Raw genomic sequence first — 23,919 nt, forward strand, 5'->3', positions numbered from 1 at the left:
AAAAAAAAATGTGCAGAACCGAACCGATATTTTTTTAACCGAAACCGGATCGGAACCGTTATAAATATTTTCGCTTAAATATAAACAGAACCGGAACCGATATTTTATTTAGGTCCGGTTCGCTGCTTTAAACCACAGAAAAATCCTCCTGAACGTGTTTCAAATTCTGAGAAGACCTTGAGGGTTTCATAAAACCATTGTAAAGGTTTTTAATTTTGATCTTTAGTACATAATTCATAGTCATTTAATGTGATGCACTCCGAGTCGCTTCCGGAATACGAGACAAAGTAACAACGGCCTCCTTGGGGGGGGGGGATGAGCGGGTAGAAGGAGGGGTCTCAGAAGAAGAGAAAGTGGGCGTCTCTTAGTACCTCGACTGTCACTTGTACGTTTAGAAACCATGCTTTCGTCTGAGGCTAACTGGGTTATAATATGAACATAGACTACATACCACAAAATAGAAAAGAGAGATTACAGACCATTATATCGCGGACCACAGTATACCGTACTGGAGAACACAAACTGCATACGCAATATCACAGACCACAAATCTCAGCCAAAGTGATGCCATCATTTGCATAGAAAAATTGCAAGTGTACTGCGTCGCCCCTCTATACGAGGTCCAAAAATGAACATGATGCGTGTAATGTTGGCAAACCTTATCGCTTTAAATATAATTTTCTAGAAATGGTAATCAAATCTTTCTTTTCTTCCTCAACTTATCTTGGCCAGCTTTGTTTTTCTTCTCCCATTGGACAAGGTTGGATCTCAGTTCCTGTCGCGTCACCTGAAGCCTACCCTTTACCCTATGTATCGATCATCTCTGATCAGCTTCGCGACGCAAAATATCTTAGTGGGATCGATATACGAGTATAATCTGCTTACTGGCAGGTGCCCGTTGTAGGAGAATATACAGCCTTCACTGTCACTAGAAGAGGTTTGTACAGGTTTCGTAGAATGCCCTCAACATACAAAAAAAGAGAATGACCCAAAGAAAATTTAAAATATCAAAATTTAGGAATACCAGCTCTAACGGAACCACCTTGTGTTTCTCCAGATAGTCGAATTGAGTTACCCAACAAAAATTCCTATTATTTATTATTCCGGATATTATTTCGTATGGTAGCGCCGTAGCCGCCGAAAATTTCCGTAGTCATTAATTTGTGAAAAGTTGCTGGAGCGTTTTTTAATCCGAATGGCACTACTTTAAATTGTCTGTGGTTAGCCTGCATGTCTAATTCACCTTCGATGTTCTCGTTACGAATCTACGAGTATTAACCACCTGATCTGTAATTATAACGATTAAAGTTCGAATAGCAGCAAAGGCGACAATTACATCCTCGTCTCTACCTTGTTTATCCATTTTCTGTCTACTCAACGTGTAAGTATCGTTACAAAGTTGGCCCTTATCAAATCCGAGACCTATATAGGTAGTTTGTGCGACAAAACGACGCAATAAGGCATCTCTAGCGAACGTGGAACAAGACTATCGCGAACGATGATTAACGTAATAAAAGGGTAAGGGTAGTTAAGAAAGTTAGGTCGAAATAGTGTACGCACGGGAAGTAATGATCCATCTTATTTTGTTATCATTACACCCAATTTCGATCGTTAGATAAAATTGCTTAATATCCTAAAGGATCCCATGCAAAGTTCGTAGGCGACCCCTTCTCGCAGTATTATTATTCGTCGACGAGCGCAAACACCTTTATTACCGGCGCAGTACAGGTACATTAAACTTGTAAGTGTCCTTATTCACTGCAGTATAAATTGCTAAACCGTCCATTTCGTTTCCTGTTCATTACATTCGCGTTATTAAACATTTAATAAATTTGACCGAATTCGAGGAACTTATTACGCAATTAACGTACCGCTCTACCTTTGCGCGCAGGAAACCGCCGCCGAAGTGTTTTACATTCCTAGGAGCGTTTCGGCCGCCGTTAATATTAGAGACATTAACATGATTTATCGCGTTCCCAATTTGGACGGTCTCCTGGATATTGTTTAAGTTATGTGCGCGGAAGGCTTTAAGACGACGGTTTAAAATCCCATAACCGAAATATACTGGTGCAATATTTGCAAGTTCTTTCGTTCGCCAATAAATAATCCGTAATGTAGAGGACCTCATAAATATATTCGCCGAAGGAGTGGAGAGGCTACGCCAATTTATCTACATACTCATCTCGTGAAAGCCCTCCAATTTCGTTTCAAATCGTTTGCTCATAAGTTGTCCTCGTCGAGTAATTTTTTTCAATGGGTATTCAAGTAACATTGTAAAAATTACGTTATATGTGATTGAGAGAATTTATTTTTAATTTGGGTACCAACATTACATGCATCATGCTCATGCTTGCACCTTATATAGAGGGGCAACGCATTACATTTGCAATTTTCTGTTTTCAGTAGTCTGTTTTTGTGATATTGTGTTTCTTGTGTTTAAAAAGAAACAACCTTTACCTTTTTCGAGGGTCAAAAACGTACGTTCGAGCTGCCGCTATCTCTATTTTTTTCCCCGTCGCCAAAACGCCGGCTACAAAACCAGAAACTCGTTTATTCGCGCCTAAACTCGGAAGCCCCCTCTGCTTAAACCTGACAATCAAAATCGACCTTTCCTATTTGGAAGTTATCCCGTTAGAAAATACGAAATGGAACCAACGCAATGAGACGAATCGTGTGAACACACTCTGATTTCACTTTAAACCTAAACGAGATCGCCACTCACCTTCATTTAACCAAAAAGCTTTTAAAAGAGACTTGACTAAAGTCAAATCTTAAATAAACTAATCCAAACAATTGAGCAACCCCAAAAAAATTCAGTGTCAGACCTAACCTGGAAGAAACCACCCTTCTCCGCCCCATGACTTGCCGTTGTTTTCATTATTTTGTTAAATTCGGTTCACTCCTCCCGTATATAAATCATGATTTATGCCGACCCCACCCTTGGCTCGCTCGACATTGGTACAGACCTTAAATAAAATGAAAAAAAATCAAGTAGAAAAAATATGACCGTTTAAATTCGACTCGCCCCTTCCAAACACCTCTCACACTTTCCTTAAATGGAAAAAAATTGAATCAGAAAAAATATGACAATTTATCATTGCCTATTTGGAGATATTTCTTAAATGCTTTTCGATCTTGTACGTGGGCGAGTGGTCCTGAATTCGGACCTGACTGTATAAATGCGTGTGAAAACTTTAGGCGTCGAGAAGTCGTGGGAAATTACGACATTATCTAGAATTACGAAACAATTTAGAAATGGCGGCACTCTTCCTTATCAAGTTTGGTCTCTCACCTGTAAATTACCACAGGGTGGTTTGTATATTTTGTGAGAATGTTAGCACGAGGCCGTGAGCGAAGTTGAATCGGCCGCCCACAAACCACCGTGGGCTGTTTTTTTGTGCGTTGATCCGCGAGCGAAACAGAGTCAACCACCACCCGTGTGTATTTTGAGTTCGTGTCGAACCAGCGAATCTACGTCGACCACCTGTAATTTATTGCAAGGTGTTTTTGAATTATGACTATGACACTAGAAAACAAAATTTATGTACGTGTAGAACAATTGAAAATAAGAAACTATTACGCTAAATCCGAACATTAGTGGTACTTTACACAATCTAGTAGGTCAATCAGTACTTCGAGTTTGTACGACTCAGGCATATTACTACCGTAAGTTTATTGTATTCAGAACTAGCAGACCCGGCGAACCTGGTACCGCCTACCAGTCAAGGGTGCAGGTGCCGAAACCGAGTTTATATCCTATTCGTGAGGGACCTCAACATTTCCAGCCAGGACGTTATTAATTAATCGCACTGCCTAACAGAAAAGGCGGCGTTTTTACCCACAACGGTCGCACAGTTAATGGGGATTTTTTTTGAGGAAATTCGTGGTACGACCGTGCACCACAAAGCGGAATTTACGTAGGTATTTGCAAGGTCATTGGATTTTGCATAAGAAATTGAACCCGCATTTTTGGGTAAATCGCGTGGCAAAATTAATAAATTGACCAAAGAAATAATTCAAATTCCCGCAAACCGTCAATATATTCCACCAATCAGAGCACGACTACGCGAATTATTTCCGCACAAAGCTGGGACAAGGACTCACTTTACTTTAGGCAAGACAAGAACTTGTTTTTTTAATTCGTTTGGAAAAAAATCATTCCTAAAAACCGTGTTGGTTTTCAATCGTCCGCACACGCTTTAACATTAGCGTATTGCCAGTTTTATTAATCTCTTATCATTTCCTAAAGGTTTACACGATTTTTATCTGGGCATCCTTTCGCAGGTGAGTAAGTACGGAACCTTTTATGTTTTGCTTGAACGCTTTTGCTTTTTCTCCTTTGTAAAGTTTGAAATGAATAATTTGTCATTTTTTAAGAATACCGTGGTCCTCGTGCCGATTTAACAAAAATTGAAGTTATGATAAATAAGATTCCGAATATGTCGCTAGGTAAATCCCAGAGCATGACCTTGCACCGGGGAATCCATCATCAAGGTCATGACCTTGGTACGAAATCCAAGATGGCGTCTAGTGTCCTCATTCTACTTACTACTCAACGTTCTCTTTGTCGTGTTATTGCCACGTTTCCGGTCAGGTCTCCCTGAAGGCTTTCCAGATAAAGTAGTTAAATGAATTAATTGGTTCATTTCGATTCTCAATCTATTTTCCATTTAAAAGGCAGACGACGTTGTTTTACGTTGCACTTTTAGACCTTTCAACGCTAAAACCATCTGAAATCCTTAATCCAGTGGTTTGTGCAGAAGCCATCCCATTACGGAGCATATAGAAAATAGGATTCCGTAATCCTTCAGTAATTTCCTCGCCTGAACCCTCCGAGTTTACCTCCCGCCATCTTCGCTCCGCAATGCAAACATGCGGGCGTCTTACATCACAGCCATTTAATTAATTAAATCTTAGCCGAGAAAAAAGGATTAACCAACCCCCAACTTGTTCGCCCTTTGCGCGCGACATCGATTAGTGTTAAATTTTGTTGTAAAGAGGGGAGAAAGAAGGCGGCAGTAAATTTCGCATTCTTATTAAAGCCGTTGACAGAATTTACTTCGACATCATAAAATTCTCCTGTTACATTACGGGGCTCGCCTCTCACGCGGCTCGTCCCCTGAGCCATCCTCGCATGCATACATCCCGAAATAATTTATAAAATTTATGTCGGATAATAACAACGGTGACGGAATTAAGCCGCTCGCCTTTAGGTTTAATTTAGTTAATTAAAATTTTCGAGCGTTTGCGGTTTGAAGAAGACGCGCCAGCAGAAATCGAATAAATTCCCCAGTCAATAAGCGATTGCCTCCGGCGTTTTCCCTTAAAAGGAATCTAATTCGTTTTTCGCTTTTTTTTCTTTTCCGCCGTACGAGTTGTCAAAAGTGAGGTAGCTCGAAATGGGATTTATATATATTAGACGGTCAAGGGTTTTCGGTCAGTTCCCTTTATGACAGGTTAAACGTCAAAAATGTTTCTCTGCCTCTCCAACTTCAAAGGAGGCAGGTTGCAGCGGCAAAAGTTCGAGGAATATATAATGTTTTATTAAAGTTCTGAAAGAATCGATAGGGAGGATTACCCTTCTCGTTTCAGCTTACGGGGGTTGAACGACCGCTTTGATCTGGTATAATTAATTCAATATCCACCGCAGACGTTAATTAATCTACTTTTTGATGGAAGGTACAATTTATCCTAAATACTTCCTACGGAGAAAAAACTCCCCTCTACGATACGGAAAGCTTATGCGAAAATAAGCTGTCGAATTACTTCTCTGATAAAAAAAAACTGTCGATTATGTTCTCCTGGTACCTAGAGGAAACTTGCAACATGTGTATAGAACGAGCACCTTATGTTCTGATACAAAAATGGTAAAGGATAATGCGAGAACCAAGTGTTGGGCTTGGGTCAGCTCTCTTAGAAAAAACCCTGGTCGATTATGCTCTCCTGCTAACCAGAGAACAATTTAGTAAGACATCTAGGAAAGGTTCAATGCGAAATTTGATGCAGAGAAGTTCTACTACAATCCTTAAGACAGATTTGCGAAATTATTCTTGTTTGCAACCCTTCTGTCGCCCTAGGCGTTTCCACTCTACAGCCTCCAATTTATAGTTTCCCCACCCGAGGATCCTCGCCCTCCATGTGTCCTCGCGATTTGCCGTTTATTTGTTCCCGTCGCTGTCTTCTTGGACAAAAAATCGTGGAGCCCTTGGCGCGGACTCACCGCAGCTGCCGTTGATAGGGTGTGAGGATGTGAGGTGTAAACCTTCTTGGCCTAGTAATCAAGTCCTGATTCTGGTTGCAGCTATGATGTGCTGGTCTACTAAACGAGGCTGTAGTTTGATCATGATCCCGCACTTTCAAAACGGCTTCTTTCTTCCCCGTTTAACAAATGGTGGCGACATTCGCTTGCTTAGTTTTCTGAAACCGTGTCTTAAATATAGCTCTTTCTGTAAACCGCGTGATAGCGGACCTCTTCGATGCTTCTTCACATGCAAACATAAGCCTTACAGGGAGTGCAAAGAGCTTCTGAACAAAGGCAAGAATTGAGAATTCAATTACAACGTAATAAAGCGCTAACGTTACCCTGAAAAATGACAGCTACCCATTTCCAATGCTAGTACGTGAACTTAAATTGTACTCTCCATCATTTGCCGTAGTGATTAATTGGTTCGCAAGTACAGAATCCGAGAATGAACAGACCAGTGAGCCGAATGGTCGGAAAACAGCCGTAGACGTTGTTATAATTACTTCTCGATGATTTATAACTAAAAATAAGCATCTCACTCGCGAAACTTATTCAAATTCTAAACTTAATTACCTTAACTTTGATTGATATCGCAAGACGCACACGAAATTAATTAACTTAATTACCGGATGTAAGACAAATAATTACACATTTTCAAAACGGCCTAATTTAATTAATGACCCTCGTACCCACCTCGCGTCCCCAGACACAGTCGAGAACGTAAATAAACAACCGGTTTCTATTTGGATCTACGCCGTGGCTAATTTCAGTGGCGGTGCCATGATGAATGAGCGCGTTGGACGTGAAAAAGATTAAAGATGCGTCGGCTACTTTCCGACACCGGTCTCAATTGAACGACAACAAAAAACGGCGTGATTTAAGTTGGTCCACATGCTGTCTAAGGAGCTTTATTCGAACTAGGGGAGGACGTGGGGTTTTCAGGGTGTATGAGCATCAACGGGGACCGAAAGGATCTTTATATTTATGGGTGAATTATCTGTAATTACGCTTCGCTCTAGAATGAGTACCGTATAAAAGTTTTCAATTTTATGATACCCCAAAGGACGTTATCCATCCGTCATTTACTAATTGAATTTCTAAAAACTGTCATAATTATTAATTAACTCGTTTAAGAATTGATTACGAACGGAATAAACTTCGGCTACCGCTCCAAAAACCTGAACACTGAGCAGTCCCAAAAGCTCATAGGTTCAGAAACTTTAGAAGACTGCCCTTTAGACTCCAAAAGGTACAACACCCACTGTTGCGTCCCCAAACTAGAATAAAATATCCTTTCGTTTTTCCTTTAATGAAGGTGCCCTGTACATAATCGTTTTGCCTTGCCTGTATGTATTCCTATTTGTTACGTGTGCGCGCATGAGCCGCAGAAGCGCAATATGTGTACTCGTCGCGCAGAATTCGTGGGATTCTTCGCTTAGAAGCCATCGACTCAACTACGATCTCGATCGATCCCCAACGGGTCAAGATGTCGCCGTGCAGTTCGCAACATCGTTATTACCAAGCAGAACGTCAAAGCACCGCACATCAATTAGAAGATTTCGTTGTAACAAAATCGACACAATCGACAACTTCGTAGAATAGAGCAATCTTCGCCATTGCAACATCGCCTTCGTTGATAATGGACTTCGAAACAACACGTAAGTTCCTTTGTTTACATTATCCCTTCGTAACTTTACCATATTCTAGTAGCCGTCGTGCCTACGTCAACCATATTCAATAGAAATTCATTTACTTTGTATTTTTTGATAATAAACACGTTTATTTATGTGTCTATATTCTTTCATTCCCAGCATAAACAAGGCCTTGGAAGTAATTCATAATTACAGTCCACTTACAATCAAATTCTTTGTTATCGAAGCCCCCTTGTACGGTACACCCACAATAATTCCAAAAATGCCCAAGTCCCAAGACGAGTTCTAAATGCACCAAATCTTGAAAGTAGCCAAAATCAAGACAGCTTTTCGAAACCTAAACCCCACCTCAAAAGTTTCGAGTGCCATCAAATGTTTCAGGGAGCACTAAGGTCTCCATGTCCCTATAGAAGTGCATCAGAAGTTGATGGCATCAACAGTCTGAAATGACTCAAGATAATGAGATCAGGTTTTCTCAACAGCTTCCAAGGAATTAACGACCTAATTGTACAATACTCTAAACAGCTCCACAAGGGCGTTACAATAGAGTTATAAAATTACCAAAAAAAAGGTCACATGAGTCCCAATAAGGTCTCAAAAGGCTTAAAGTAGTCGGATCGTCTGAATAACGTCGAACGGCCCTAAAATCTCAAAGGCCTAAAATTTTCCAAGTGCCTTCAGTGCGAAGGGCCCACAAAGTGAAAAGGAGAAGGTCTCAAAATAGAAAGAAATGGATGAGGCGTAAGGGTCTCAAAGGGTTGAAACACTAAAACGTCTCAAAAATCATAAGTACTTGTCGCTTTCAAGATAAATTAATGGGAATGGTAATCGAATCTTATTTTTGCTGGGGGTTATCCCCCCCCCCCCCCTCCACCGGGTACAATGTTCTCTGCAATAATTGTAGAAACGATCTGATAATCCTTCCCTAAAAAAGTGTTATGCGTGATTTGAGGATTAAAGGTTTTGTGACGGGTAACCGGGGGGTCAGGGGAGTATTGAATACCCCTCAGAAAATGGAAGTTTAGGTGCCACCATGATGACATTAGAGCCATTGTGTGCCTGGAACCCCCCTCTCCCCGCTTTCCAGCACACACAATGGTTCCATTGTCATCATCACGGCACCGAAGTATTCCATACCCCAGACCCCCCGGTACAATGTTTTCTGCGATGCAATACTTTTTAGTAAAGTTCTAATAGTTTATTGGCGTGTTAGTGGGGGGTCTAGGGGTTGTGGAAAACCCCCAGCATACACGATAGCTCCCCTGTATCATGACGCATTACACTGGAAACTGTAGACTGGAACCTGCAGATTGGGAACTGTAGACTGGAAACTGTAGACTGGAAACTGTAGACTGGAAACTGTAGACTGGAAACTGTAGACTGGAAACTGTAGACTGGAAACTGTAGACTGGAAACTGTAGACTGGAAACTGTAGACTGGAAACTGTAGACTGGAAACTGTAGACTTGAAACTGCAGATTGGGAACTGTAGACTGGAAACTGTAGACTGGAAACTGTAGACTGGAAACTGTAGACTGGAAACTGTAGACTGGAAACTGTAGACTGGAAACTGTAGACTGGAAACTGTAGACTGGAAACTGAAGACTGGAAACTGTAAGCTGGAAACTGTAAGCTGGAAACTGTAGGCTGGAAACTGTAGGCTGGAAACTGTATACTGAAAACCGTAGACTGGAAACGGTAGACTGGAAACTGGATGTAGACTGGAAACTGTAGACTGGAAACTGTAGACTGGAAACTGTAGACTGGAAACTGTAGACTGGAAACTGTAGACTGGAAACTGTAGACTGGAAACTGTAGACTTGAAACTGCAGATTGGGAACTGTAGACTGGAAACTGTAGACTGGAAACTGTAGACTGGAAACTGTAGACTGGAAACTGTAGACTGGAAACTGTAGACTGGAAACTGTAGACTGGAAACTGTAGACTGGAAACTGAAGACTGGAAACTGTAAGCTGGAAACTGTAAGCTGGAAACTGTAGGCTGGAAACTGTAGGCTGGAAACTGTATACTGAAAACCGTAGACTGGAAACGGTAGACTGGAAACTGTATACTGGAAAATGTAGACTGGAAACTGTAGACTGGAAACTGTACACTGGAAACTGTACACTGGAAAATGTAGACTGGAAACTGTAGACTGGAAACTGTAGACTGGAAACTGTAGACTGGAAACTGTAGACTTGAAACTGCAGATTGGGAACTGTAGACTGGAAACTGTAGACTGAAAACCATAGACTGGAAACGGTAGACTGGAAACTGTAGACTGGAAACTGTAGACTGGAAACTGTAGACTGGAAACTGTAGACTGGAAACTGTAGACTAGAAACTGTAGACTGGAAACTGTGGACTGGAAACTGTAGACTGGAAACCGAGCTGGAAACTGTAGACTGGAAACTGTAGACTGGAAACTGTAGACTGGATACTGTGGACTGGAAACTGTAGACTGGAAACTGAAGACTGGAAACTGTAAGCTGGAAACTGTAAGCTGGAAACTGTAGGCTGGAAACTGTAGACTGAAAACCATAGACTGGAAACGGTAGACTGGAAACTGTAGACTGGAAACTGTATACTGGAAAATGTAGACTGGAAACTGTAGACTGGAAAATGTAGACTGGAAATTGTAGCCTGGAAACTGTAGACTGGAAACTGGAACAAACTGGAAAAAAGAATGCATAAACATTCTAGGTAAAAATAGAATGTGTTAGAATGGAGATGGACTATAGGGATCTGAAAGGATGATTCAAAAATATGTAAAGAAACATTGGAAAGCAAAAGCCTGATTCTGATTTTTAGAAAGTCCTGGGGATGGTAAATAGGATGACCTTAAAAGGGTCTAGAACAACAACAGTCTTAAAATTCTAGTAGTATCGGGTATCAAATTGGAAACTTTTAGAACCTTCTTGATCTTTCTTGAAGATTGCTTTAAACTTATGAATCAGGATCACAGGAGCACCCCCTTTACGTCTTATACTCTTCTGAACGTAGTAAAGCCTTGTACGTCAAAAAGTAGCACCTTTTTACGTTATAGTGTCTTGTATCCGGTTTTCAGAAAGACGCCCGTTACGTCTTATGCTCTCCTGATGGAAGTAAAGTCTTGTACGTCACAAGGTAATAATTTCGTAGCACTTTGTTACGTTTAAGTGAAGTACCTATCTTAATCAGGATCACAGACTCTTTATCTCTTATACCGTCCTGACTGAATGTTTTTATTCGTATCAGGATCACATAATCGCATGAAAATGTATAATTTTATGGGCATCTTCGTATGCAATGCGTCTTGTATCAGGATAATTTAATAGCACCTTGTTACGTTAAAGGGAAATACTTATGCTTATCAGGATCACAGAAACACACACCTCATGTTTTATATTGACCTGATCGAAATTTCCTATTTTAAATTCATATTTAAAGACTGTGGTATTAGGGCCACATAATCGCATGAAGATATAAAATTTACCGTGTGTTATGTCTTGTATTAGGATAACAGAAGGGTAAATTTTAGAATTAAACATCACGTTATCCAACTAATAAATCATATTGGGTAATATTGGTGTCAGACGAAAGCTTACAATATCAGGAGATAATTCTACTCTCCTCCGAGGAAGTGGACTGTTCATAGATGGTAAGACAATTGAACTGTTAATATTGCCCACAGTTTTACATAAAAGACATAAACCAAAATAATATGAATTTCGCCCGCTTGCGGTTGACACTTTATTTAGCGAGGAGGCAATATTTTCGTAGAAAGGAGGTCTCCTTTAATATTCCATTTTCCTCATTTCGACGGACGAGGTTTCCACAACGGAATCCGACCCTCAATTAACTATTGATAACGTGTCCACTCAAGCCTTACGGATTCTTTTTAACCTGGCACGAGAGGCAACTTAATTACCGGGACATGTTTCAATCTAAATAAATTGGGATGGAGGTACTGATAAATTTACTAAAGCCTTTTATGAGTAAATGCTTTTAAAGGGCTTTACGTTCTGAGAGATTTAAAAACGGCATGAAGTTTAAAAACTGTTTTCGAATTTTTTTGCCCTACTTAACTCATTTCTCGTCGCTCCGACTTTTGCGTTCGCACGGAAAGGGTAGGAAATCCTGACATAGAATTAAACGCTTTTAATTGCAATGGTAACATTCAGAGAGACAGAATTTCAGTCGCGGCGAAGCTTCCCTCTTTATATTCCATTGTTCCAACAAAAATTTGTCCTTTTATTGCGATGGCAGAACGAGGGAGGTATTTTATTTATTTGAAAATGTACAGAATCCACTTCGGTTAGCATTTTAAGATCTGCGCGGCTTACAGTTATTTCGCTAGCTTGTCATTTACAATTCAATTCGATGCTGTTTGCCGAAAATACGATGCAAATGGTTATCGACGAGCGTTGCCGTACAGATTGGTAACATCAGAATAATTATTTTAATGGATCCCGAAAGCTCGCGATAAACGTCGGGTAATGTCGTTCCCATAAAGATTATTTGTGTAAATTATACCCATTAAAGTAGTTTATCACCAACTGGCCACTCGAACTTAAAAATCGCTCGATAAACGAAAAAGATTTCATCGCTTATCTCCCTTTCATCCCGAACAGCATCCGAAGGCAGATTAAATAACTCAGAAACGTGCAGATAAAATAAATTCGATACGATTTTACGTAATCCCACTTCCGTCTTTTAATTTTCTCCGTTCATGTTACGGGATTTGTCTTGCCGTCGTCTGCTTAAACAAGTCGGGCATTCACGGAGTCCAGGTATTACATTCCGATGTCTGAAGAGTCCGTCCGAAATATCAACAGTTTTCCGGCGAGCATCCTTTTGTTTCGAGTAGTTATTTAGAAAATGGGAAGTACGGAAATCACGTATTTGTTGTCTGCGAAACTGAAGGGAGCTCTCTATAATGAAATTTGATGGCGAGCTCTTCAAATCGAAATGAAGGAGCTTGTTTTTCTTGTGGAGATGTATTTTGCAGTCGACCAAGTGCAGATGCTTTAATTAACTTATTTTTGTTTTATTTCTAAATTCACTCTATTATTTGTGGTAATTTGGATGATTGGAATTTCGTGACGGGTAGTTTAGTACGAGTGGCCCCTCACATACTGTTAAAACACTTTGTGAACCTTTTCGACAAAATGACGATTACACCATTTCGGCTTAGATAAACAAATAAATTGAATTTTTGAAAAAGGCAGCGCAAAAAAGTCCCTCACTCGATTGAGGATGTTGATCATGCCCACACCCGCTATACATATAGAGGAGCCACGCAGCACATTTGCAATTTTTGGAAATGCTTTAAATCCCCGTCTTTCAATTGTTAAAGTCTTGAGCTACGTTTTTCACGGTTTAGAGATTAAAAAGATAGATTTTATATTCTATATTTACCCTTGGGTTTCACACAGTAGGCTTATTTTTGACCAAACACCTTTCAAAAAAATGTTTTGCTTCTCATTTCTGAGATGAGACTAACGATTTGAGCTTGTTTGAGTTTCTGATACCTTAATGCTTCAGGTGATAATCCTTTGTTTTCAGACTACAGATTTCATTTAGACTCGGGAGAACCAGCTGTTTACAAAAGGGTTCCGGGTAGAGTACCATCGAACAGATCTGGAGGGCCTTGGAAAGATCAGAGTTACTTCCAACCTCGAGAAGAAACGTAAATGGTACCAGCAAGAATTTAATATCTTGTAGGGTAACGCTCTAACAGGCGTCAGCAGAGAACTTAAAAACCGGAGGCTGGAACACAGTTTTGTGACCTGAAGAGCTACGTATGAAAAGGAGATCTGAAGTGAAAGCTGTGGTAACTGTGTTGGGAGGGAGGTAATGAGAAGGTTTCGCAAAGATTTCGGGAAGTTATTGTGGCTAATTTAGAGGAAGACATTAGGAAAGTTCTTGGGAGGTCTTAGGTGGAGTTTTTAGGTAGGGAAGGATGAGAAATTTTCAACCTTAGAGGCGCTTCTGAAACAACCAGGAACACTTTGTCTTGTCGATTGGAAGAAAAAAACTGCCAGAAAAGTGCATTTCTGGAAGTTTTTGGTGATGGATTCTTTGAATCTTGGAGGACGTTGAAGACATTGCTAGGCTTAAGGTGGGAATTAAAAGGTTCAAATGCCGCCCACTTTTTAGTTAAAATTTTTTTTTAGAGGACGACACGTAACTGCCTCTTATCGCTCTGTATAACTAAATGTTTTTCACGGAACTAAGTTCATCTTATTCGTCACGATACGCTTCAAGTATAATAAACGAGACAATGCTATAATTTGATAAGCGAGTTGTGATGGCGTGGTGCATTGAAGCGAGTAACTACTGATTTTGTTTTGGATCATCATTAGGGTCCGCATCCGCGCACGCTTCCCCATAATTTGCCAAATTTCTTTGTCGTTGGCGCGAGTTCAAGCGTCTTTATCTCAACGTGTACAGTTCATAACCACAAATTATTATCAAATTATAACTGGATGTTACGATTATTAGGTTTTAAGGTAATTAAAACTCTATTTTTAAATTTAATTTGTTTCAATCGATTGAATGTGCGTGACATATGTCCTCAGACCCTGAGTGCCTATCCAATTGAATTCTAGCTACTCCAACGCCAACTGAAAAAACTTCTGGAATGATTCGAACTATGGCCGTTTAGGAGAGCCGCACACCACGAGTGTAATATTTTGATGTAGATTAAAAAATCAAGACTTCTGATCTTTTTCAATGAGTGTAACTATAGAGCACTTTGTAATGTAAAAATCTACCATAGACCTAACTCTGTTATTCTCAGAACGGCAAGAAACGACCGCAATGGTAGCGAAAGAGTGAACGAAAACCTCAAAATTAATGGCGAGTCCTGCACCAGAGCTTTACTAGCACAAATTTTCAATACTTTTATGACTTTATTGATGTTGACATACCTTTAAATTCGATTGGTCGATAATGCCAGTATGCGCAATCGCTCGGGTTACACCGTCCGCCCTTTGATAGGATCCAATTCCTGAAACAAATAAGCGACCATTACTGGTTTTTGTCTTTACTCTGCAGGCAGAAAGGATCAAGCCCTAGGACTATTTTTACCTATTACTGTAAAAGAGCTTTGATTTTTAACTTTATGCCCATAATGAGATTTTTGATCCCTTTAGGCCTTGGAAGCGTGAAGATTTTTGATGTTGGGAATGTGATTATTTACACCTGAAACCTGATATCAAAGGATTCGCACACAGCTCGAGATCCGAGTGCAAGTCTTCGTCGGTATACTACCAGATTTGCTAAGAATTCCAAATCACGTTCAATTTCCTCTTGAAAGTAGGGATTAGACGAAGTTTTGTCCAGAAGCATTAAAAAAATGTCTTGTGCAAACTGCCCAGAAGTTCACTTGGTGTTCTGGGTGGTGGAAACGGAAAGGAGGAAGAATGTTTTAAATAACAAGGAAGACGTGAATCGTGGCTTTTTTGGTGGTGGACATTTGAAGTGAATGTTTAATTCGAATTATCAGTGAGGTTAGGTTCGAGTGCTAGTTAGGTTAGGTAAGAAATCTTGTATCAGGAGAATATATGTGCGAGGAGGTGGACAGCTCCTGAAAGAGCTCATGCAGGGTGTTCTTAAACAGGTAGGTAGGTGGCGCAGTATCCATGGTCTATTCGTTAATCAGAAATAAACCAAGGTTCTTCAATTTACGAAAAGAAGGAGAGCGGACCTTGATGGGCTCACTCTTCGAGGACGTCAACTGCCTTTTTGTGTTTCTGTGTGCGTCATTTAATGATAATCGCAGTTACAACCAAATATTTTGGATTATTAGCACTTTAAGATAATTAAAATTTTCTTATTTAATTGTTTTAATCGATCGCTTGTTGCGTGGTATTGATTAATCGCTCCCAAACTAAGACCTAGAAATTCAGTTGGTACCCAGGGCTATGCTAGGTGTTTTAAATAACAATTTGTAACATAATTCTTTGAAATAGTGGAGTTGGTCAAGGCTGCTCAATTTTCTCAAATTTAACAAACGCCTTATTGAGATTCTTCGTAGTAAGATTTCGGATGTTCCCTAGAAAAATTGTAATCGTTCCGTATTCTCGACGGATTATGTTAGTTCCTGGATTTAATTGAGCTAGCTGCATAGGTGCTTGTGGGCGGGGCAATTTACATGTACTTCGTCAATAAAGTAGATGTGACACCTCTCAAATACCACACAAAACCAGACCGTAAAAAGAGGTCAGCATTGGCTGCGAATTATTTTTAGAACATGATAAATCTCGACGGGGCGCCATTGATAAAATCGGAAGTATCTCTTTCTTACCCCAATATAACTTTTTCTCCCTGGCAGTATACTTTGCGAAGAAATTGATGTTGCATCATAAAACTTCTTACTTAGTAACGAGAGGGTGATAAATTCTCGTGGAGAGGAAAGTTGCAGGTGATAAAATACAGTGCACCACCCCATAAGGGATTCTTCGATGCGTCGACTTATATTATATTGTTTTAAAATTCAATTTCGTATATTGCACTTTTACAGCCCCGAATTACGATTCATAAGCCAAATGCGTTTGCATATTTCATGAGTGCGGGCCTCTAACGCAGCCCCCGTTTCCATATTTATGTTTGATTTAAGTTGATGTGCCAATCACACGTGAGGTCCTTTGTTGCGCTACGGATTTTAATCCATTCATATTGTAGGCTTTGTTTTCATTTGTGGTTATTGTGTTGCAATGGTAAAGAACTACCCTCATAGTGCATTTATTTGATTTAATTTACGGTGAGTCTAATAAAACGAGATGTTGAATTAGACTGATACCAGGCTTCAGTCAGTGATTCGAGTCAGACCATAAGCTTCTCTATTAAAAATTTAGTAACATGATCGAAAAAACAGTAAAACTCAATTGAGGTTTGAACAGTTTCTTCTTCGAGAACGAATTCATTTGGGTGAAAGCAATAGACGTGGTGGTCGACCATAAGCAGTTTAGCGTTAAATTTAGGGGAGCCGCGCATTAAATTTGCAATTTTTCTATAATTTTGTGATTGTATCCCAAATTACCAAAATTGCTCATTTACTCTACGTCGTTACCTTTTATCTTCTTTAAAAGCCCGATATATGAGCCAACTTAGTAAACAAAATCACCATGAGCGACCCTGACGCTACCAACCTGTACGAGATGGCTATGCGGCAGCCTCAAAAATTGGTACTAGAGACCTGCACATGTTTTTCTTTAATTCCTTTCGTTCTAATTCCTCCATAGGGAATTTGTATCAAGACTTTCTAATCGTTTTCGTCGGCCGCACCCCTTACTTCCTTACTTTCAAACCGCAAACCTTCGAACAAATAGAGGCAAACACCGCCAGCTTTCGCGATAGAATAAATTAGCGTTCATTATCGCGTTACAATCGGGTTGTAATTTTTTTATTGGCGTGTCATCGTTACGGGATGTCGCGGAACGTAATCCGCTCGTCAAATTCCATCGAACACGGGCGCGCGCTGCTGCCGAATTTATAATTACAAATGTAAATCGCACGTTCGACGTCTCCCATGTCTTCGTTCCAATCATGCAAATCGCGTTTTTTCCTCCCCGATGCAGGCATGCAAATCTGCCGCCCGGTTTTAAACTCCTGATTAGTTTGCGCTTCTTTTATTCCTCGAGCCGAACACGTCGAAACGGAAAAAGTTGAAATCGAACTGCGAATCCCCACGGACCGGAGACCCGGTTAAAGCGAACCCTTTCGGCCTGCATAATGGGACGCCGGCCGTCGTAGTGCAGACGAAAAAAAAACAGCCGGCCGCGTCCTAGTGCGGAAAATTAGCTTGGCGCGCGCGGTAAATTAGATTAAACGCAATTAATGTAACGTTACTTCCTCGTACATGGTTAGAGCATTTCCACGTGCTTCCTACTCGAGCCACAAATTGAGCATGTTGTATCCGCTTGTATGACGCCTCCAAACAAATGCACTTTCGAGAAAATGTACCAAATACGTCCAAGACCTTACCAACCTGTACGAGATGGCTATGCAATTAGACAAAAAATTGATGTTCTTTTCGAGAATCGCCTCAAAGGCCATTTAACCCGTCAGATGAAGTATACCGGTGCATTTAAGCGTGCGACACTGCGGTCCGAGCGGAATCAAATGCCTTATCGCCAGCTATTATAACGGTACGTGCCTGTGCGGGACAAATACAAGGATGAGGTAACCTAATTTCGTTTCAAAATGCACTTTGAATCGCACTATGGATCGCTGCAACATTTCTTATTCACTCTTGAGGAATCCAGCACATGTAATATCATTCTACAAGTGAATGGCGTCAAGCGAAATAGCTACAACTTAATTTTAGACATTAGAAGACAGGATTAAATCATCAGATTTCAGAATTAAGACTGGATTATAGACCTCAAACTATAAGCAGCAAACTATAGACCTCAGACCGTAGACTTCAGACTGTAAATTTCAGACTGTAGACTTCAGACTGTAGACTTCAGACTGTAGACTTCAGACTGTAGACTTCAGACTGTAGACTTCAGACTGTAGACTTCAGACTGTAGACTTCAGACTGTAGACTTCACACTGTAGACTTCAAACTGTAGACTTTATTCCCCCCCCCCCTCCTTTCTGAGAGTTCTCTTCATGAAGTTCAGTTTTCACACTTTTCCTTTCTCTTCAGATTCTTGCTCTGTTTCATTTTCATCCTCATTTCTTTTCCTTTCGCCATTTCCTTTCATTTTGTGTCTTCTGCTCTTCTCCTCACACATATTGCTTTTTTTCTTGTTCGTACTATCGTCTCACTTTCCTAGTCTTTCTTTCTGCTTCTTAGTTTCTCTCCACTTTTTACCCATCTTCTTTCTTAAACTGCTTCTTCATATCTCTTCCTTGCATGTTCCTCTACTCATTCGCCGGCTTTATTTGTGCTGCTATTCCCACTGTCTTCCACACTATTCGTTCTACACTTCTTGGGTTTTTTCTTCTACCCTTCCTTTATTTCCCATAATCTTTCCTTGTCATGTCTTCTTTTAATCTTCTCATTATTCTACTGTTTTGCCTCTTCTTCCTCTTCAATACTTTAATTCTCCTTTTGGCTTCTCTTTATGTTTCCTCTTTTTCTATTATGATTTTCAAACGTTTCATATCTTTCTCTTTCCCATACATCTTCTGTTACCATCTTCCTCCTAATCTCTCTCATACTTTTTTCATTCGTTTCACACCCTTTTACCCCTCGCCATCTTTCTTTTCCCTCTCTTTCTCTCTCCGCTCTCTCTGGTCGAGTTCTTTCCTTTCTATTTACCCACTTACTCGCCATTTTCTTCTCCCTCCCGTGCCACCTTTCCACTTAGTGTCATGTGCCCCCTTTTTTCTGCACTCGGCTAGGCGACGCGATGCGATACCGCTGCTAAGCGCCGCTAAATAATGAACAATCCACTAAATGTGCTGTTGTTTGCGTCCGTCCGTCCGTTCTACTGTTTCGAGCAACTCTTTAGAGATTGGGCTGGAGGGGATGGGAGGCAGAGCGCTTTTATGTTTCATGGTATTCTAATTAAAGGAACTGTTTTCTATTAACTGTCTGACCCCTTATTAAAATATGCACATTGGGCGTGTAGCGCGGTGAGGGGGGGGGGTGTAAACCACGTGTTCTACCCTTCATGGTATTCAAATGAAACGCCTTATCGAAATGAATTGGTTTGTTCACACTATAACTCCCTCGCGCGACTCTTTTTCGAGATAAGTGGGCGACGAGGCGACGCGAAGGGGGGGGGGATTAGTTTTATCTCGTATTATTATTCTAATTAATGGTCTCAGCGAAAGAAACGGTTTTTTACTGCCCTTTTTTCTGAATCAAAAGAAGAGGTTTGGGGGACGGAATCCATCTGTCCGTCCGTCCGAACCCACTTCTGCCGTGTTGAACTACTTTGAGGGGAGTCCTCCTACAGTGCTGGAATTTTTTGCAATAGATACCCTATACGTAGGCCTATACGTTGAAGGTGTGCCAGACGTCCAACAAATTTTGATGTTTCAAGGGGGGTGGGGGGGGGTGAATTATTTCCTGATATGCTGTTTTTGAAAGTAAATCGTGCAACTTTTACATGCGACAACCAATTGGTATCAGATTTTACACACTCATGCCTTTAATGGCGCAAAGTAAAACTTTTTAAAAATGGGGGAGGGGATTAGCACACTCTTCATGGTATTGTAATGAAAGGTCTTAGCCAAATAAATTGGTTTGTACAAACTATTATTAGATCCTGATACAGGATGGCAAATTTTTAAATCCAGTGAAAGCTTTGAAATAATTCTGACAGAGATAGAAAAAGACCTCTTCGTACATTATGTTTTCCTAGTAGCCAGACACCTTTTACATAAGTTTGTCGACAAATGACAGGTGTAGTATTAGGAAAAGAAACACCTCCTCGCATTGAAATAATTCTGACAGAGATTGTAGCACGACACCTTTTGCATAAGTTTGTCGACAAGTAACAGGTGTAGTATTAGGAAAAAAACACCTCCTCGGACTCATATGATCCTGATACAGAATTGGCAAATTTTTAAATCCAATGAAAGCTTTGAAATAATTCTGACAGAGATGAAAAAGACCTCTTCGTACATTATGTTCTTCTAGTAGCCAGACACCTTTTACATAAGTTTGTAGACAAATAACAGGTGTAGTATTAGGAAAACAAACACCTCCTCGCACATCATATGATCCTGATACAGAATGGCAAATTTTTGATTCCAATGAAAGCTTTGCAATAATTCTGACAGAGATAGAAAAAGACCTCTTCGTATATTATGTTCTCCTAGTAGCACGACACCTTTTACATAAGTTTGTCGACAAATAACTGGTGTAGTATTAGGAAAAGAAACACCTCCTCACACATTATATGCTCCTGATAAAGAATGGCAAATTTTTAAATCGATTGAGAGCTTTTGAAATAATTCTGACCGAAATAGAAAAAGACCTCTTCGTATATTATGTTCTCCTAGTAGCACGACATCTCTTACATAAGTTTGTCGACAAATAACAGGTGTAGTATTAGGAAAAGTATTAGGATCGCAGATATGATCCTGATACAGAATGGCAAATTTTTAAGTCGAATGAAAGCTTTGAAATAATTCTGACAGAGCTAGAAAAAGACCTCTTCGTACATTATGTTCTTCTAGTAGCCAGACACCTTTTTCATAAGTTTGTTGACAAATAACAGGTGTAGTATTGGGAAAAGAAACACCTCCTCACACATTATATCCTCCTGATAAAGAATGGCAAATTTTTAAATCGATTGAGAGCTTTTGCGCGACTCTTTTTTTGAGGTTGGGGGGGGGGGGGCGACAGAAGTTTTATCTTTAATGGTACTCTAGTTAAAGTTCTAAACTGTCACCTTTCTTTCTGGTCCCTTATTAAAGTATGGCAATTGTGGTGTGGCGGGTGGAGGGGGGGGGGGTGGATTGTATCCTTCATGGTACTTAAATGAAAGGTCTCAACGAAAAAAAAATATTTTCATCACTAAACTGCCGATCCTGCACGACTGTATTTCTTTCGATTGCAAACGTTTAAATGCTGAAAGCATCAGACCGGAAATTATAATCAAAATTAGTCTTTCACAAGCAGGCTCGTTTGGTATCGATCGATTCACCAATGAAAATAAAACGCAAGTCGTGTATTTAAGGGATTTTCGTGATTAACGCAACACCCTCTCGACGCTCGTGGAAATTATTGGAAAATACTTGAACTCGTTCGGATTGACGACTCTGATTGCGGAATGATCGCAATTCGGCCTCTTCCCGTAAAGCCCCCTCCCCCCTTCTCGAGGTGCGAATCACGAAAAATCCTTGGGTAATAAGCTCTCGTTGATTACGTCGTGACGTAATTAAATTGAAACCGCCGGGGAAGGCGCATAAACTCGAAAGATGAGTAGATTTCCGAAATGTAATTTTCTTCGCTTATGCGAGTGTTCTATTCGCTTTCATGATTTTCAAATTAAGTGGAATGGAGGAAATGAAACCTTAGATTAAAGGAATGCAACCCGACTGTGTTATACGTTGGAGTAGATATTTTGCGCAATTAACTTAGCAATTTCCTTAAATACCAGGCCATCGGATTAGACTGTTTGATACACTTGCATGCCCTTTACGAGTTTCACTTGTTGGCCGATCGCCGCATTTTCGAAAACGCCTTTTCCGACGCCATGAAAATTTCACAAGCTTCCGACGCGGCCCGCTTGAGTTATTAATCATCTAATCTGGCAATAGAAATTGACCGTACGCTGCGGTGTAAATTAATTATGGATTATGTTTTCAAATTGAGCAATTTGGCTTCACTCCAAGAAAACTACACTTTACGGTAATTGTGTTGTAACGCGCCAAAATTTCGATTTAATATGAACTAAAAGCGTACGTGTTTATAGAAAACGGTAGAGGGGGGGAGAGAGGGGGGGAACAACCACCATTTTTATTGCGTATCTGTCCGAAACACTAACGGAATACGAATAAACAAAATGAAAAAGTCCCATGTCACGGAAAGCAATTCAAATAAGATTGCTTCCGAACTGAATTAAATTTTCAGTTTTTTTTTTAAACTTTGCTCAAGTTCTCAGATTGACCCGGCTCTCCCGTGGAATGTTTATAATTACTTTACATATAAAATTAAATAAAGTTCGTGATTGACTTTTGCTTAATTAATACCAGTTTTAAAGACCAAACTTTGGTGGTCTTTTAAATGTTTTAATTAAAAACGCTTAGCGCTGGAATTTTTCTAAACTCTACAATAAGACAAACTTGGCACTTAGGCTATCGGAAAGCGCGTCCTTTATGTATTGTCGCCCGACACCTTCGTGAAATCCGCATCCTTTACTTAGTTAAGTTGGAACATTGCAATGCCGTAGAGGTTAGTAGCATCCAAATTTTTTCTAAATTCTAAAGTTTCTAGCGACTTCCGCTTTCCGTCGCCGCGGACCAACCTCCAAAGTCAAGGTGTTCGCGACCGTTCCGTGGACTACTGCGTGGTATTGGCAGTGTGCCTCCATCTCTGAAAGTTCAAAGGTACGAAGGTCCAAACGAGGATCATGGAATGGTCCTGAAGTTCAAAAGCTTCGTCAGATCCTTTTGAAAGACCCAGGTTATTGGAAACACTGAGGCGGTGCAGTAGTATCCATGGCCTCTCCGTTAATCAGGAAAATAACGAGGTTGTTCCCTTTACGAATGGACGGAGAGCGGATCTTGATGGGCTCACTCTTGGATGAAGGTCTGACCAGGTCAGCAAAATATGTGGGTGAGTAGGTATACAGGGCCGATCCTGGACCAGTTCAAACTCGCTTGCCATTTGGTGGTGACCTTGGAACGTAGGTCAAGATCACGTGGCGGTGACCTGTGGAATTAGGTTGCCACGTGACAATATGGGTATTAGGTCAATTTCACGTGACAGTGACCTTGGGAATTAGGTCATGGTCACTTGGCTGTGACCTAGGAATTTATGTCAATGGCCCCATGTCCGGCGGTTCCGTATTACACGTTAGAAATTATTAAAAGTCAAAGACCTCCTTATTGTGCTGTCTAATTATACTCTCACAGTCATCCAAGGTCAATGAATCCATTTTCCCTGCGTCAAATTATAATTTTATGGTCTAGAGGCTAGATCTCTAGTCTAGTCTCTAGTCTCCAGTCTGTAGTCTGTAGTCTCTAGTCTCTAGTCTCTAGTCTCTAGTTTCTAGTTTCTAGTTTCTAGTCCCTAGTCCCTAGTCCGTAGTCTCTAGTCTCTAGTCTCTAGTCTCTAGTCTCTAGTCTCTAGTCTCTAGTCTCTAGTCTCTAGTCTCTAGTCTCTAGTCTCTAGTCTCTAGTCTCTAGTCTCTAGGCTCTAGTCTCTAGTCTCTAGTCTCTAGTCTCTAGTCTCTAGTCTCTAGTCTCTAGTCTCTAGTCTCTAGTCTCTAGTCTCTAGTCTCTAGTCTCTAGTCTCTACTCTCTACTCTCTAGCCTCTAGTCTCTAGTCTCTAGTCTCTAGTCTCTAGTCTCTAGTCTCTAGTCTCTAGTCTCTAGTCTCTAGTCTCTAGTCTCTAGTCTCTAG

General features: G+C 40.4%; 1 protein-coding gene across 1 annotated transcript in view; it reads right to left on the bottom strand.

Annotated features, from left to right (window-relative positions):
• LOC116162024 (TWiK family of potassium channels protein 7-like) overlaps positions 1-14,892 on the bottom strand; it is a 164,669-nt gene extending 149,777 nt beyond the window's left edge. The window contains exon 1 of the mRNA XM_031475541.1: positions 14,810-14,892. The gene's annotated coding sequence lies outside the window, so the exon portion shown is untranslated. The remainder of the gene's footprint in view (positions 1-14,809) is intronic.
• Positions 14,893-23,919: the final 9,027 nt, after the last annotated feature.

This window comes from Photinus pyralis, unplaced genomic scaffold (assembly GCF_008802855.1).
Source record: "Photinus pyralis isolate 1611_PpyrPB1 unplaced genomic scaffold, Ppyr1.3 Ppyr1.4_LG10, whole genome shotgun sequence".
Classification (NCBI taxonomy): Eukaryota; Metazoa; Arthropoda; class Insecta; order Coleoptera; family Lampyridae; genus Photinus; species Photinus pyralis.